We start from the raw sequence: 14,119 nt of genomic DNA on the forward strand, positions 1-14,119 counted from the left end.
GCTGTTTAAATTAAAGATAAACAAAAAATGTTGTTTTCTTTTTTCCCCCATGAAATGCTAATTTTATGTTATTTGATAAAAACTGGGAAGTGCAAAATCAAAATCCTGGCGAAATACATATATTTATGAATGAACACAGCACACAAACATTTCTTCACCCTAGCACGAACGCAAATAATATTTTAAACAGCTTAAAATGAATCCAATTTCAAGGTATTTAATTTGTGATAGATAATGACAGCTGAAAACATTTTCCAATATTACAAGATAAAATGAGGTTATTTCTCACATAGTTTCACAAATAAACTCACAAAATAAAGAACGCTTTTTTAAATTTTTAATTTGCAGTATGTTAGATGCTTTATTGAAGAATTTGCAATAATATCGTTCTGATTTTCATTTTATCCAAGATTGCCATTATTTTTTCCTGATGAGCAACTTTCTAATTATTAGTCCAATGTAGAGTTCTCCTTCTGTTTTCTCATAAAATCGCCTTTGTAAATTTAGAGTTTAATTTAGCAAAACGTTTTCCACCTAAGTGGTAAAATGTCTTCGTAAAGGATTCCCTATAGAAATCTGCCTTGTATTTATGTTGCATTTAGGGATATTTTCAAAAACACACGCTGCTGATTGTTATTTTTAATAGGTAAACAAAAGAAATATATTTTTAAGAAAGAATATAACTTAACTGCAGCGCTATATCTTATTCCTAGATAGCGAAGCTTGATTACAAACTCAATTTTTAAAATACATTTAATTATCTTTATGCTTTAAAAAATGCCTTGTCTGGTAATTGTAAATGCATAAATCACTTGTTTTTTAAAACTAAGTGATCCACTCTAAGTTCAATAATTACAAATAGCATAATATGAACGATTAATGAAGCTAGAACCGCCAGTTTATTCTTATGTAATTAATAAGAATTTCATTGTTTCGGCATCCTAGTATCTTTCTTCTTCCATACTAAAGCTTACATAGAAAATAATCATATTTCTTTCAATTACCATCCCTCAGTCGAAACTGATGAATAAGAGTTTTCACGCATAACAAAGGTGTTTACTGGGTATTCGGATAGAAAAAAAAGTTCTCGAAAAATCTGAGTTGTTAATATATTTTTGGATAACATCCTGAGTGGAATTCATTAATAATAGTAAAGCCATGAAACAGGTAAACTCAAAACGTCCTTGGAAGGATCAAAATCATGATCGATTCAGTTATTATCACGCAAAGCTGCGAGGGCTACCTGCCTATGAGGAAGGATACTTTCGTGGAGGACATTCTGAGAGAAACTAGCATATTATACAGAGGGAAAACCATAAGAACCAAACATGCAGCCGGTCAGTTCGCTTGTAATTGAACCCAAAACAGGTCGAACTGCATGTATTCAGAGGTGTATCTTAACCACTGATGAGGCTTGGATCACAATCATGAATCTTCAAACTTATTCATCTAGACGTGCTGTCAATTTACCTTACAAGGGCACCCCCCCCAAAAAAAAAGATCATTCCTTATATTCTGCTCCCTTAAGGACCGGGATTCGAACCACAGATCTTCCAATTTTACTAGCTGGATCTGCTACTACTTGCACCACCACAGGACGCAAGGTAAACTAGTAAGTCTTTATAAATGTACTAGCATGACAGCATTGATTATATGAATTGTTGGGCATTTTAACTTCGAAAATTAGATAGAATAGTATTTGAAAATGAATATTATGTTCAATTATTTTTAAGTTTGTTTGTAAACTGATCGTTGCCTTTCCAATTCAAAAAAATTTCGAATCATATCTAGATGCTAGATATATCATTAAAACATTTACTTGATTTGGCCACCCACTTAACTTACACGTTGACCATTTAAATAGAGCACTACCAATTGGCACATTCGCATCTCTTTTCTGTTTAGCATCTCTTTCTCGGAAACAAATATACCTCTGTGGTAGATTAATGTATAGGTAGCAGACATTCTGTCACTGTCAGCGGAGCGGTAAAGTCGCTGAATAGTCGCAGAATACTGAGTTCTGACTTAAGTTCGATTCTAGGAGAACGGGCTGGCTGCATGGGCGTTTTCATAGTTTTCCGCATATATAACATATATACGAGCAGTTTTTTTAAAAAGTCCTGGGGCCCACCAGCGGCCAAGCGGTAAAGTCGCTGAACAACACTGGTAGTTCGGTCCGAGGTTCGAATCCCGCGAACGGGCTGGCTGCATGGCTGTTTTCGTGGTTTTCCCCATGTGTAACGTGTATACGAGCCAGTTTCCCTTAGAAAGTCCTCCACGAAGCCATCCTTCCCCTTAGGTAGATAGCCCTCGAGGCTTTGCCGTAATTAAATAACCTAACCTTTAAAAAGTCCTCCACGAAGAGACCCTATTCTTAGGCAGACAGCTCTAGCATGCTTTGATGTAGTCAAATAAGCCAAAACATTCTGTTGGCGAAAAAGCAAGATTGCATTTATCGTGAATAATTTCGAATGCAAAAGTTATACTTGTTACTAAGGAAAGAATTTATTTGTGTGTATAATTCAGATTGCCTGAATTTTAACAATTCTCAGAAACGAAACACAAATAACAAGAAACTAAAAAAATATTTATAATTAATTAGGATATATAAACGATGTAATCATTAAGCATATTTTTAGTAAGAAAGAATATTTTGTAATAAATAAATGAAAAATATATTTAATGTTAAAGAATCCTCTATAAATCTCTACAAAGTATAAAAATTACAAATATTTTTCAAGGTGCATGTGTATATGTACCTGATAAAAAGATTTACATTGTTTATTATTCTAGCGATATTTTTAACCAGATGCATATTTTCCGTGAGGCATTTTCCGGAGATTTTTTTCACCGATATAAATTTTCAGGATATTTTCTTGGCATTCGTTTTACTCAAGTGGTTAGATTAAAGTGTTATTTTGTATGCTGTGAAACCTAACTAGAATTTATTTTCATTCCATAGTTGCTTCACATAAATTTTCGATTTCATGTAATATTCAGTTTCATAATGGCATTTTGAGATTTACTATACTTTTCAGTTTTTTTTTTTTTTTTTTTTATTAAATGTCGTCTACAACTACTTTCAATAAAATACTGATATATAATAGGGAAATATAACATACACGCGCACTCATGCTCACAAACATACATCACCATATGTATACACAGTGTTTTGTTCTGTGTGTTTACATATATATATATAGTTTACATACAAAACCGTTTTAATAATTCCTACGAAAAATGTGATAAATTTTCACGAAATAAACTGCTTGCGCTTTCTATAGTTTAACATAGATGAAGATTTTAAAGTCTGAATTTAAATAATGATATTGTGTTTATATGTACTGTAATTACTGATGAAAGGATGTTTCTGAATTTAAAGCCAGGGTAGCTTAAATTACTAACAGAATGCAAATACACAACTTGAAATCAGAGTCTTTGGAAGAAGCAATAAATTTAGAATTTACGGCAGCTCCATTTCTCGTCATAGTTAACAAAAGGAACAAACTGAGAAAGATCAGAATTATAGATTGTCCTTGCACAAAGGTAATGGTCTCCCAAACAAAGTAGAAAATGTACAAAAGTGGTAAGCTTTTAGTTCAGTTTACCCTGGAGGTATATTTACGTTGAAGTCAACTTGAAGATTCTTTGAAAAGGGTAATATCTTTTTCAGCACATAACCAGAAATAAGAGTTTATGTTTTCATTACTTAATCTTCAAAGCTGTATAATTTGGAGCATCTGCTCGGAAAACTGTTAACTTATTTTTCATCATTTATGAAAAGAATACACACCTGCGTAAATGTCTTGGAGAAATAATATCGTTAACAATTTTGCTACAAAGAATTTTTTTTTTTTTTTGGTTTCTATTAACATCTCGATAATGCACGTAGTATATAAATACTTGCATTGTAACTCTTATATAGTTAATTACAAGGAAATTGCATTGTAACTCAAACTATAAAATTCAGTTCAACAGCAATATCTCAAATTACGTATCTTTAGAATTTCCGATACAGAGCCTCGCGCTGGAGATAATTTTTTTTCCCCGTACAGTGTTGCTATTGCTTGCTTTAAAATCGTTTTGTTTTTTTAATCAAAAATTCGTTGAAGGGTTACAAAATCTGAAATCTATAATAAAATAAATTTCAAATTCAAATTAGGGCTTCCACGTGCCCATATTCTATGGAAAATCATGTTTTTCAAATTTGGGTGGCTCTAGGTACCGTTGTTTTATCACAATGCGAGAAACATACGTACATTTATTGAGATTCTTCATTATTTAATTTCTTTAAATATAAGACAGGGCGATAATACATGGTGGCAACGATTTCAAAAGTGATTCAGCCTCTTAGCAAAATGCCAAAACGAAATTAATAGTCCTTCAGAGCCAACCTGTACTTTTGGACTTAAAAAAAAAAAAAAAAAACGACCGAATGGATGTAAAATGCACAATTTAAGGGAAATTTCCTTGCGTGACAAGGTATTCCAGATTACCTCAGCTTAAAGGTAATAATTTTATCAGATTTTAAATAATGAGAAAAGGGAATTTAGACTCCCAGGTATATGATATACCGATGAGACAAATAATATGTACGTATGTCCGATCTGTAACAGAACTGCTATAGGCAAATATTAAGTTGCATTATACATAAAATTTTGCTTAATTTAATAACATATATAGTGAGACATCAGATAAATAAACAGCTAATGACCAATATATCGAACAACTAAGCAGTGAAGAAAATCACGTCATATCATATGCTCCTTTTTTAGAAGGTGGCTGAAAAACCGGCAAAAATATTTTGTAATTATGTTATTACATTAAAATTGCATAATTGAAACGGCGATAACCGAAGAATCGAATTATCGCAGTTACTTTTATATGTATAATATACTGTATTTATATTTTATATGTATAATATACTGTATATAAATACAGTTTTAATTTAGCTGTATTAAAATTTTTAATACTTATAAATTTCATTACATTATAAGGTATTTCTCAGGCCTTCGTGTTGTGGTGGTCTGCATGCTCAGCGCGTAATTGAGAGGTCCGGGGTTCGATTCAAGGCAAAGGCGTTGCATATTTTTCATCACTCCTGCTTTCCAAAAATTACCTAATCTCTACAGTGGCGCCCGAACTAAAAGGGTATTGGATGATGATTCTCCTTCCCCTGGATTAGGTGACCTAAAAACCCAGTTGCCAAATCCCACCTTCTTGGTATGCCTTCGTGGTGTGGTAGTCTGCACGCTCAGCGCATAATTGAAAGGTCCATGGTTCGCTTCCCGGCATTGCTTATTTTTCATTTTTTCTGCTTCCAAAATATCTAATGTTTCTAGAACGTAAAAAATAACAAAAATTGTGTTTATGATTTCTCATTCATGAATAAGTTTTTTGATAAAATTATTCAAGCTAATTTGTTTTAAGTGCATTCTGCACTCTGATTTATCCCAGTTTGGAAAGTGTGTCTAGAAGCAAAATATTGTTTGCATTTTATTCTCCTTCGAAAAAAGTTTCAACACTTCAAATGTATTTACTGCCTTTTTTTATGTAATACTTTCTCTGTGTATGTATATCGTACTTCCTCAGAACGATATATGTATATAGAGGACTGTCGTACTTCGTCGGTCCTACTTTTACATCGCACTTTATCGGAAGCTCATTTGATTTAACTGTAAGCGATAAAAAATACTAAGGTTATCTGCCTAAAGAGCGTAATGCTTTCGTGAAGGATTCTGTAAGGAAACCTACCTCACATTTGTACTCCCTATGGAGAAATCCACAAATGCAGCCAGGCATTTGCCATGATTCTGGCCCAGGTCGAAAACTCAAATTCTTTGGGCTTATCCAATCGGCCACCAGAAGGCCCAGTTTTATAGAAAATTACTTAAATCAAGTCATTGAGAATTTAGTAATTTGTTGTTACATAGTATCTGCTAAATAACTTAAAGATGACATAGATTTAAAATTCTAACATAGTACAGCGGTAATATCTCTGAACACTAGTACTTCGAGCCAGTGTCTAGTTCTGGCGAACAGGCTGACTGCATGGAGGCTTTCATGGTTTTCCTTATGTGTTAACGTCAGTGCCAACCAGTTTTCCTTAAGCAGTTCTCCACAAAAGCATGCCTTCATTAGGCAGATAATACTTATGAATACTTGTTTTGCCGCAATCAAATAAATAAAACTAAACTTAAAACACTTATGTGTTTTTGCCACCTTTTAAATGACGTTTTACACACAACATCCTCCTGTAACAGCAATGAGATAATTTTACTTGATCGCATATTTCATATTGATATATTTTACCCGTTCCAATATTCAAAAGGATAATTATAACACTATTTTGGCTGAATATAGAGTTAGAAATAGATTATAGAACAGATGGACATAGATGATAGAAATCGATCTTTACACAGAGCTTGTATCATTGTTACATTGTAGTTGAACTGACTGCTTATATTATATACAGGTAGATAACACAAATTTAAGCATACCAAATTTATGAGTAAAAATATTACTTTATAATGAATATTACACAAATATTTTTCAGAAAAACTATTTAAGGTGGAAATATTGTGCGATATGCATTCTAAAACAATATTTTCCTCCTTAAATTGTCTTTCTGAAAACCGTAACTGGTTTTATATGTAATATTTTATAAAAGGATTTAAAGAAAATTTAATCAGTTATTCTTTCAAATTTCAACTTTCCTTGAAAAGAAAATGTATTTAATGTGTTTCTTCTCAAGGTATGCTATTTAGATTATTTCTTGACTTCCTTGTAGAATATTTACAAACAAATGAAGCTGATGCATTTGAGATCATTTGATATTCAAACCATATATTTATTTATTTTGAAACATCTTAAAAAATCTGATGCGGACACCACATGACTTCCTTGTACGACAAATAAATGAAACGCAATTTTTGCTAAACTTCATTTAAACCTATTTCGTTTGAAAATGAGGTATGATCTTCCATTTCAAAATGCCCCTTTGGCACTGCCGAAAGCAATAAAAAAAGGAGGTGCACAATTAGATGTTATACAGATGCCCCATACAGAAACTTTCAACATTCTACGGTTAACCGTTTTTGAGTTATGCGATATACATGCATACATACGTACAGACATACGTCGCGCTAAAACTAGTCATAAGTCCCAAACATAAAATTTCAACATTTTATGTTTAGTTATGCGTCATACGTACTTGTAAACGTCATGATGGAACTATTCAAAATGGAAATTTCCTTTGAAATATGAAAATCGAAATGTTTCGCGATTACAATACTTTATTTATTTCTCACAAGTCAAAACGGTGTCATAAATAACTAACTACTAATAAATTTATGATGCAATCTAAAGAATCATTTAAATTTAACACTTTAAACAGGAATAAACTTATAATATTTGAAAATTAAATATAAACATAATACCAAAATAAGTTGCGAATAATTTGTATTCGAAAAATTGGAACACGAGAGAAAAAAAATTCTCACAAATTCCCTTCGCATATTAAAAAGTATTTCCTCAGAAAATAAGGATAAAAAAAATGCAAGATTAATTTTTCACCATTATCGAAGCAATTCCTTAAAGAAACTGAAAATTTAAAGCATTTTACGTAGTTTCTCTTACTGATGTATATTGACTAACTTTCTGTATTCGGCACACATCTTGATTTAAGGTACGAGTAATATATAGCATATGTGTTAGTGTGCAAATTATAAAGTAGCCAAATAGGAGATAAAATACTATTTTAGCAACCAGTCTCGTGACGAAGATATCATAGGGAGAAAAACTAATTTCACTCGCTAAATTCAACGGAGGGGAGAATTAGCTTAATTATATCCACATGGTAAGGGGGGGCCCGCTTTTGAAGCAGTTTGAGTAAAAATGCTTGCCGCTTTTGCGACAGTCCTGGTAAGAAAACACGATTATTTTTACGTCGTTTTCTGAAAAAACCCGTAACACTCGGGGGGTTAAGTACTGCTATGTAGTCTAAATCCTATCCAAGTACGAACTGACCTTCATAGTACATGCTGAGAAGGAATAAATACAGACTTGAGTACTTTAAAGTGAACATAAACAGAAAAGTACAGCACCATACTCAGTAAAACTGATATCTGATTCCAAACACTTGAATACATAATGCTGATACATAATTACAAAGAGAAACTTACCTACATTAATTCCATAGTTAGTTTTATCACCTTAAAACATGCACATAATTTATACAAAACATAATTAAGCACGTAATGCTGATCACTAGGGAAGAGATTCAAACATGCAATTGATCACATAAATACAGATATTTCTTCACTAAGATTTGCATAAAAAGTTGAATATTTATTAAAATTAAGAAGGCAAAAATGCCATACCAATAATAATATCATTCATAAACTTGAGGTGATAACATAAGTTGACCTTGCCCTTCTTGAACCTATTTATCACAAACTTGTAATTTAAATACACGATTAGTAAGTGTAGGAAAAACTCATTGCTGTTGAAGATTTTACTGGCACGATCTGGTCTTGCGAGTCCTAGACCTGTACATTAATTGCAAAAGTAAACATTATAAAGAATATAGGCAGGTTGTTGCCATAGTCCTAATTATCTAAGTTAGTCTTGGGTTGAGAGGTTCGAGGTGTGTGCCCAGATTGATTTAGTGTGATTTATACATTTTATGATTCAAAGCGCTAAGCACTTGATTATTTCTATTTGGGGACACTTATCGTCGTATTAGAGAATACTTTCTCTGACAATGGCTGATTACCGCTTGTAGCTTTTTATTTGCTGTTTTGTTTGTTCTCATATTTGCCGCCCATTGTGGCCAGTAAGCTTGACTTGGCTTTCTTATATGGTACTGTGCCGTGTTTGTGCAGTGGAAGACGTAGTGGTCTGGATCCCCCACCTCTCCACATTGACATCTTTCTGTGTCACTCAGGCTGAATCTATGCAGATAGGTCAGGAATGGGCCATGACCCGTATAAAACTGTGTCTGACTACCACTATTGCAGTTTAACTCTAGCGTTGTTTTTGGGAAGAACATATACGTTCTCCTTCCTGTATCTGCTGTGTCCCATCTGGCTTGCCATCTGTCTATCAGTTGTTTTAGAGTGATCTTTTTGAGATGAGACCTAGGTAATTTATCTGGCAGTTCTGTTCTTGAGACCTCCTTTGCCGCTTCTTTCGCCAGGGTGTCTGCTTCCTCATTGCCTTTAATGCCCACGTGAGCCGGAACCCACGTGAGGCATGGCCTTTCTGATGGTGGAAGACTGAGGAGGATTTTTCTAATTTCTTGGACATACTGGCTTCTACTTTTGTAACCTTTGATTGCGTCAAGGCTAGAGGCAGAATCTCTGTAAATAGTAATGTGGAGAAGTCTGTTCCTCTTCACATAATTAATTGCTGCTTTAAGTGCTGCCAGCTCAGCTTGGAATACTGAGTTCCTACTGCCAAGTCTTCTTTTCCATTTATACACAGCTGTATTACCTTTTAGAACGCAGAAGGCACTGCCAGTACCCGTCTCGGTTTTTGAGCCATCTGTAAATATAGCTGTGTGGTTATCTTTTGGTGTCACATAGTGGCCTAGAATACACTTTTTTAGATGTGTTTCAGCCGGATGTCCTTGAGTCACTGGCTTGTGTTTTTCAAAGTCTTCAGCAAAGTGGTGTTGTTCCCATAGAACTCCATCCTCACCTAGCCTTAACACTCTTGCAATTAACGACTCCCTTTCCGCTTGCAGGTCTAGCGGAGGAATTCCTGCTAGAACCTGCAGAGCTGTCGTTGAAGTAGTTCTGTAGCCCTTGCAGATGAGCAAGAGTTGCAGCCTTTGCATGGACAGAAGTAATCTACGCATGCTTACGTTGAGTGTATTTCCCCAGATCGCTACGCCGTAGAGAACAATTCTTTCTGTTATTGCTTGGTACCACCTCTTAAGCACCCATGGTGGTGCTTCCCATTGCAGTCCTGTTGTGCGTAGCATTGTGTTTGTGAGTGCGATACATCTTTTCCTGAGTTCTTTTAAGTGGGGAATCCAAGAGAGATTATTGTTGAGGATAAATCCTAGGTATTTTATGTTTGAAGAGCATTTTATTGAGCTACCGTTGAGTCTAATGGTAGGATTTCTTTTCATTACTCTTTTACGCCCTATAAATAGCATGGTAGTTTTTTCTGCTGAGATCGTAAGTTTATGTGTTTGTGCCCACTCTAAGAACCTATTTAGTGCATTTTGTGTAATTTTCTCGATATTCTTTCTTCCCGAAGTTACTAGAAGGAAATCATCCGCAAAAGCCTGCTATGTATGATGTATTTCGCTCTAAAATCCTAAGAAATCCCTAAAGATGTATTTCGCTCTCCATCTCAAAAATTTGGAATGCTGAATTAGCTACTAGGTTCCACAGGGTTGGCCCTAGACAGGAACCCTGTGGACAGCCTTTCTCCAGTTTATGCTGGATTATTCCATCGTTTGTAGTTACTTGGACTTGTCTGTCTTCAAGGTAGCTCCTTATCAACTTTAAGATCTGAATTGGGCAGTTGATTGAATCTAATTCTTTTGTTACATCAGGCCACCAGACATTATCGAAGGCTCCCTTTATGTCAATAGATATTACTATTGAGTGATTGTCTTCCTCTCTGTTCTTTTTCAGCACTTTCAGGAGATCTGCTACTGCCTGTTCCGTAGATATTCCTTCACGGAAGCCATACTGTTTTTTATTAATTACTGAACTTTTATTCAGGAAATAATTTAGCCTCATTAGAATGATTTTTTCTAGAACTTTGCTAATTGTGGGAAGGAGACTTACCGGGCGGTAGGAGGTCGGATCCGAGGGATCTTTCCCCTTTTTGTGAAACAGAGCGATCTCTGCCAGCTTCATATCTTTCGGAAAGTGTCCTACTTTCCAGCATGCTTTGCAGACTGAGTGGATCAGCTCTGGAAACTCATTATGCAATGCCTTGAGTATTATATTGTCTAGGCCATCCGGCCCCGGTGCCTTTTTCCTTGCCAAACCATTTATGATTAGGTCTACCTCCTCTATTGTTGGTGGGAGATAGTCTCCATTTATGGAAGACCAGAATTTTTCCTGAAATTGCGTCCTTATTAATGTATGCGTTTCTGAGTCTTTGGCGGGATCATCTGAAGGAAAAACCGTTTTCAGTATTACCGAAAGAATATTTCTTGTATTTGGTGCGTCAGGGGCCACATTCGCAGTCAATTGAGTCGGTCTAAAGACCTTACCTGCGGCGATTTTTTGTATTTTCCCAAAAATTTCCGGTATTCTACTACAGTGTTCCTGCCAGGAGTCGGATTTGGCCTTTATTATCTGTAGTTTGTATTGCGCAAGTGCCTTCTTGTACGTCTGCATTTTTTGGTCCCTTTGTATGGAATCTGTTTCTGACTGTGCCAGTCTTCTGAGCGCCCGAACTCTGCTTCTGTTTGCCGTTAGTTTGTCATTCCACCAGGAAAGTTCTTTCTTCTGGCTGGGTGTTTTTTTCTTATACGTTTGTTTTGCTGCACTTGTTAGAGTTCCAATTAAATGCCTGTAGGCATCATCCAGTCCGTCTATGGTGTTGCTTGCTTGGAAGTTAAAAATCAATTGACCTACATAAGGACGAAGCAAATTAAGGAACTTCTGATGTCCTCCATAAGCTGTCTTGAACCTCTGTTTCAGAGTATAAGTTAACTGAGCGCCCATTAGATAGCTGATTATTCTGTGGTCGCTCAGTGAGGGAATGTCCATAACATGCCATTCCGACATTTGATTTGCTAATTGGGAAGATACCATGGTTAAATCCGGCTAACCTTCCGCCCTTATAGTGCGAAAGGTGGGCGGTGAGTCTGACGTGTTTATGATGCTTAATCTGTTTGCCATTGCATATTCTAAAACCATTTTGCCTCTTACGTTTTCCACTCGCGCCCCCCATAAGGGACTTGAAGCATTGAAATCACCTGCTAATAAGATTTGGTTGTTCCCTTTTCTGACGACAGTGCTGATTTCTATTAATAGTGGATCTAATTCCTCACTTGGTGGAAAGTACACATTAGTAATTTGAAGGTGTCCCGTAGTTGTCTCTAGTTTAATGGTAACTGAGTGTTGCGTCTGAGATGTAAGGAGGGGAGATAGCGGACCATTATAAATTATGACAGCCTGTTGAGAGGTTGACTGGAACGTCTTGCTTGTGGGTGGAATTCCTGGCAGATGACTATGTGCTAAGTACGGCTCTTGTATGAGGGCGATATCGGCATTTTCCTTTGTCATAATATCCATGAAGTTAAGTGTTGCAGATCTAGCTCTCTGCAGGTTTGCTTGGAGAAACCTGAGTCCTGTGACTTGTTGGCGGAATTGGTTACTGCCTACATCCGTTGTTGCTGTGTTTTGCTGCCTCGTTGCAGTTCCTGTCGGTACACAGGACATTTTGAAGAACTTGCCGGAATGACTTGCGTCAAAGTCTCTGCTATTATGCGTATTGGAGTGAACACAATTCGCACAATTTTCCTCTTCTGCCGTACACTCTTGTGTTAAATGACCTTTTCCGCACTTAGTACAGGCTGGTGGGAATCTGCAGTTTTTACTTAGGTGGCCAAAGGTTTGACAGTTGTAGCAGCGGGTTATTTTTACGTATTCTCTAAACGGACACGAAGTAAATCCAATATAAACCCGCTTGTGGTCGAGAAGCCTGTCTTTGAAATCTGCTGTCACTTCCAGTATCCAATTACAGGTAGTTTCGTCCCTAGGTCTCGGGCCTTTTGGAAAGATAACTGGCGACCGCGTTTCTGGCAAAAGATCTTCAAATGCTGCTTTTATTTCGTCTGCCGTTATGTCACAGGGTACCCCAAATACTATAAGAGAGCTCCTAAACGGACGGGGAATCCTTAGTTCTAAGTGCTCTGTCAGCACGCTAGACTCTTCAATTACTTTTTTAAGTTTGTGCAGGTGTGTGGCTTCTTTGCACCTAATCAAGAGTTCTTTAGATCTCGTGGCCCTCACTTGCTGTATGTTGATGCCAAGCTTATGAGGTTTGATGTTGTTTAGAACTTGCGCTTTCACACTATCTGGCGTGCGCTCTGAATCTTTCCCCTTGATAAGTAAAACGTGCTCAGAAGGCTTTTGCTTGGGAATGGCTGTTGCTTGTATGGAAGGGGGCTTCTTTTTCTGAATCTTACCGGCCACAGTTGCGTAATTCCGGCGGTCTTGTTGTCCTGTAGGATGGTTTTCCTGTAGCTCCGGGACCTTAAAACTGTGCTGCTCTCTTGCTTGAGAGAAGAGACTGGCATTAAGTTGTCGTTCTAGTTGAAGTATTTGTCCCTCCTGTCGTGCAATTAAGATTTCCTGATTAGAAGCTATAGCCAGTAATTCTGTGATATAATTGGACACCGCTTCGTGGTCTGCGATTTTTAGTTTAGAACGGCCTCTGTACTCTGCTAAAAGTGACTTGATGTGCAGAGTCAAAGTGTTAATCCTATCTAATCTGGAAGATGGATGGTCTAATCTCACTGGGCTCACACACCTCGAGCTGGTAGTCCTAATTGATCTAGTTGGGGAGGTTTCTCTTGACCCCATTTAACATGAAATAGTAATATTAACTTAAAATACTAAGTGAGTCTCTCAACCTGTTAAATTTCTAATCCTTGCACAGAGTGCTCACTCGTTCGACAAAGAAAGTCGGAGGAACACAAAGCAAATGTAAGAACAGTATATAGCACTGAAGTTACTGTATTTTTTAGGTGAGAAAACTTCATATGCTTGCAAGAACTAGCGCTAATGGCAGGAAGATGAATACTAATAACGAAGAGGGGAAAACAACTGTCCGCAGCGCACTATAACATTACAAAATTGGAATAACAAATAGCAACAAACAACAAACAATACATATAATAAGCAACATACAATAAGCAAATTACTACTACAGGTAAACAATAAAATTGTAGTAAAAAAAAAAAAAAAAGATTAAACAAATTAGTAGACAGTTAATCACGATAAATTCAAAACCAATTGATATTATGCATTCATTAATATATAGTAAATATTAACAATAATGAAAATAATAAAAATATTATTAGTTGTTATAATAAGCAAAGTAAAATTATATAAGACAAATCATTGCACATTAATTA

The sequence above is a fragment of the Stegodyphus dumicola genome, chromosome 10 (genome assembly GCF_044657685.1).
Source record: "Stegodyphus dumicola isolate Sdum_Otavi_A_Nest chromosome 10, ASM4465768v1".
Classification (NCBI taxonomy): Eukaryota; Metazoa; Arthropoda; class Arachnida; order Araneae; family Eresidae; genus Stegodyphus; species Stegodyphus dumicola.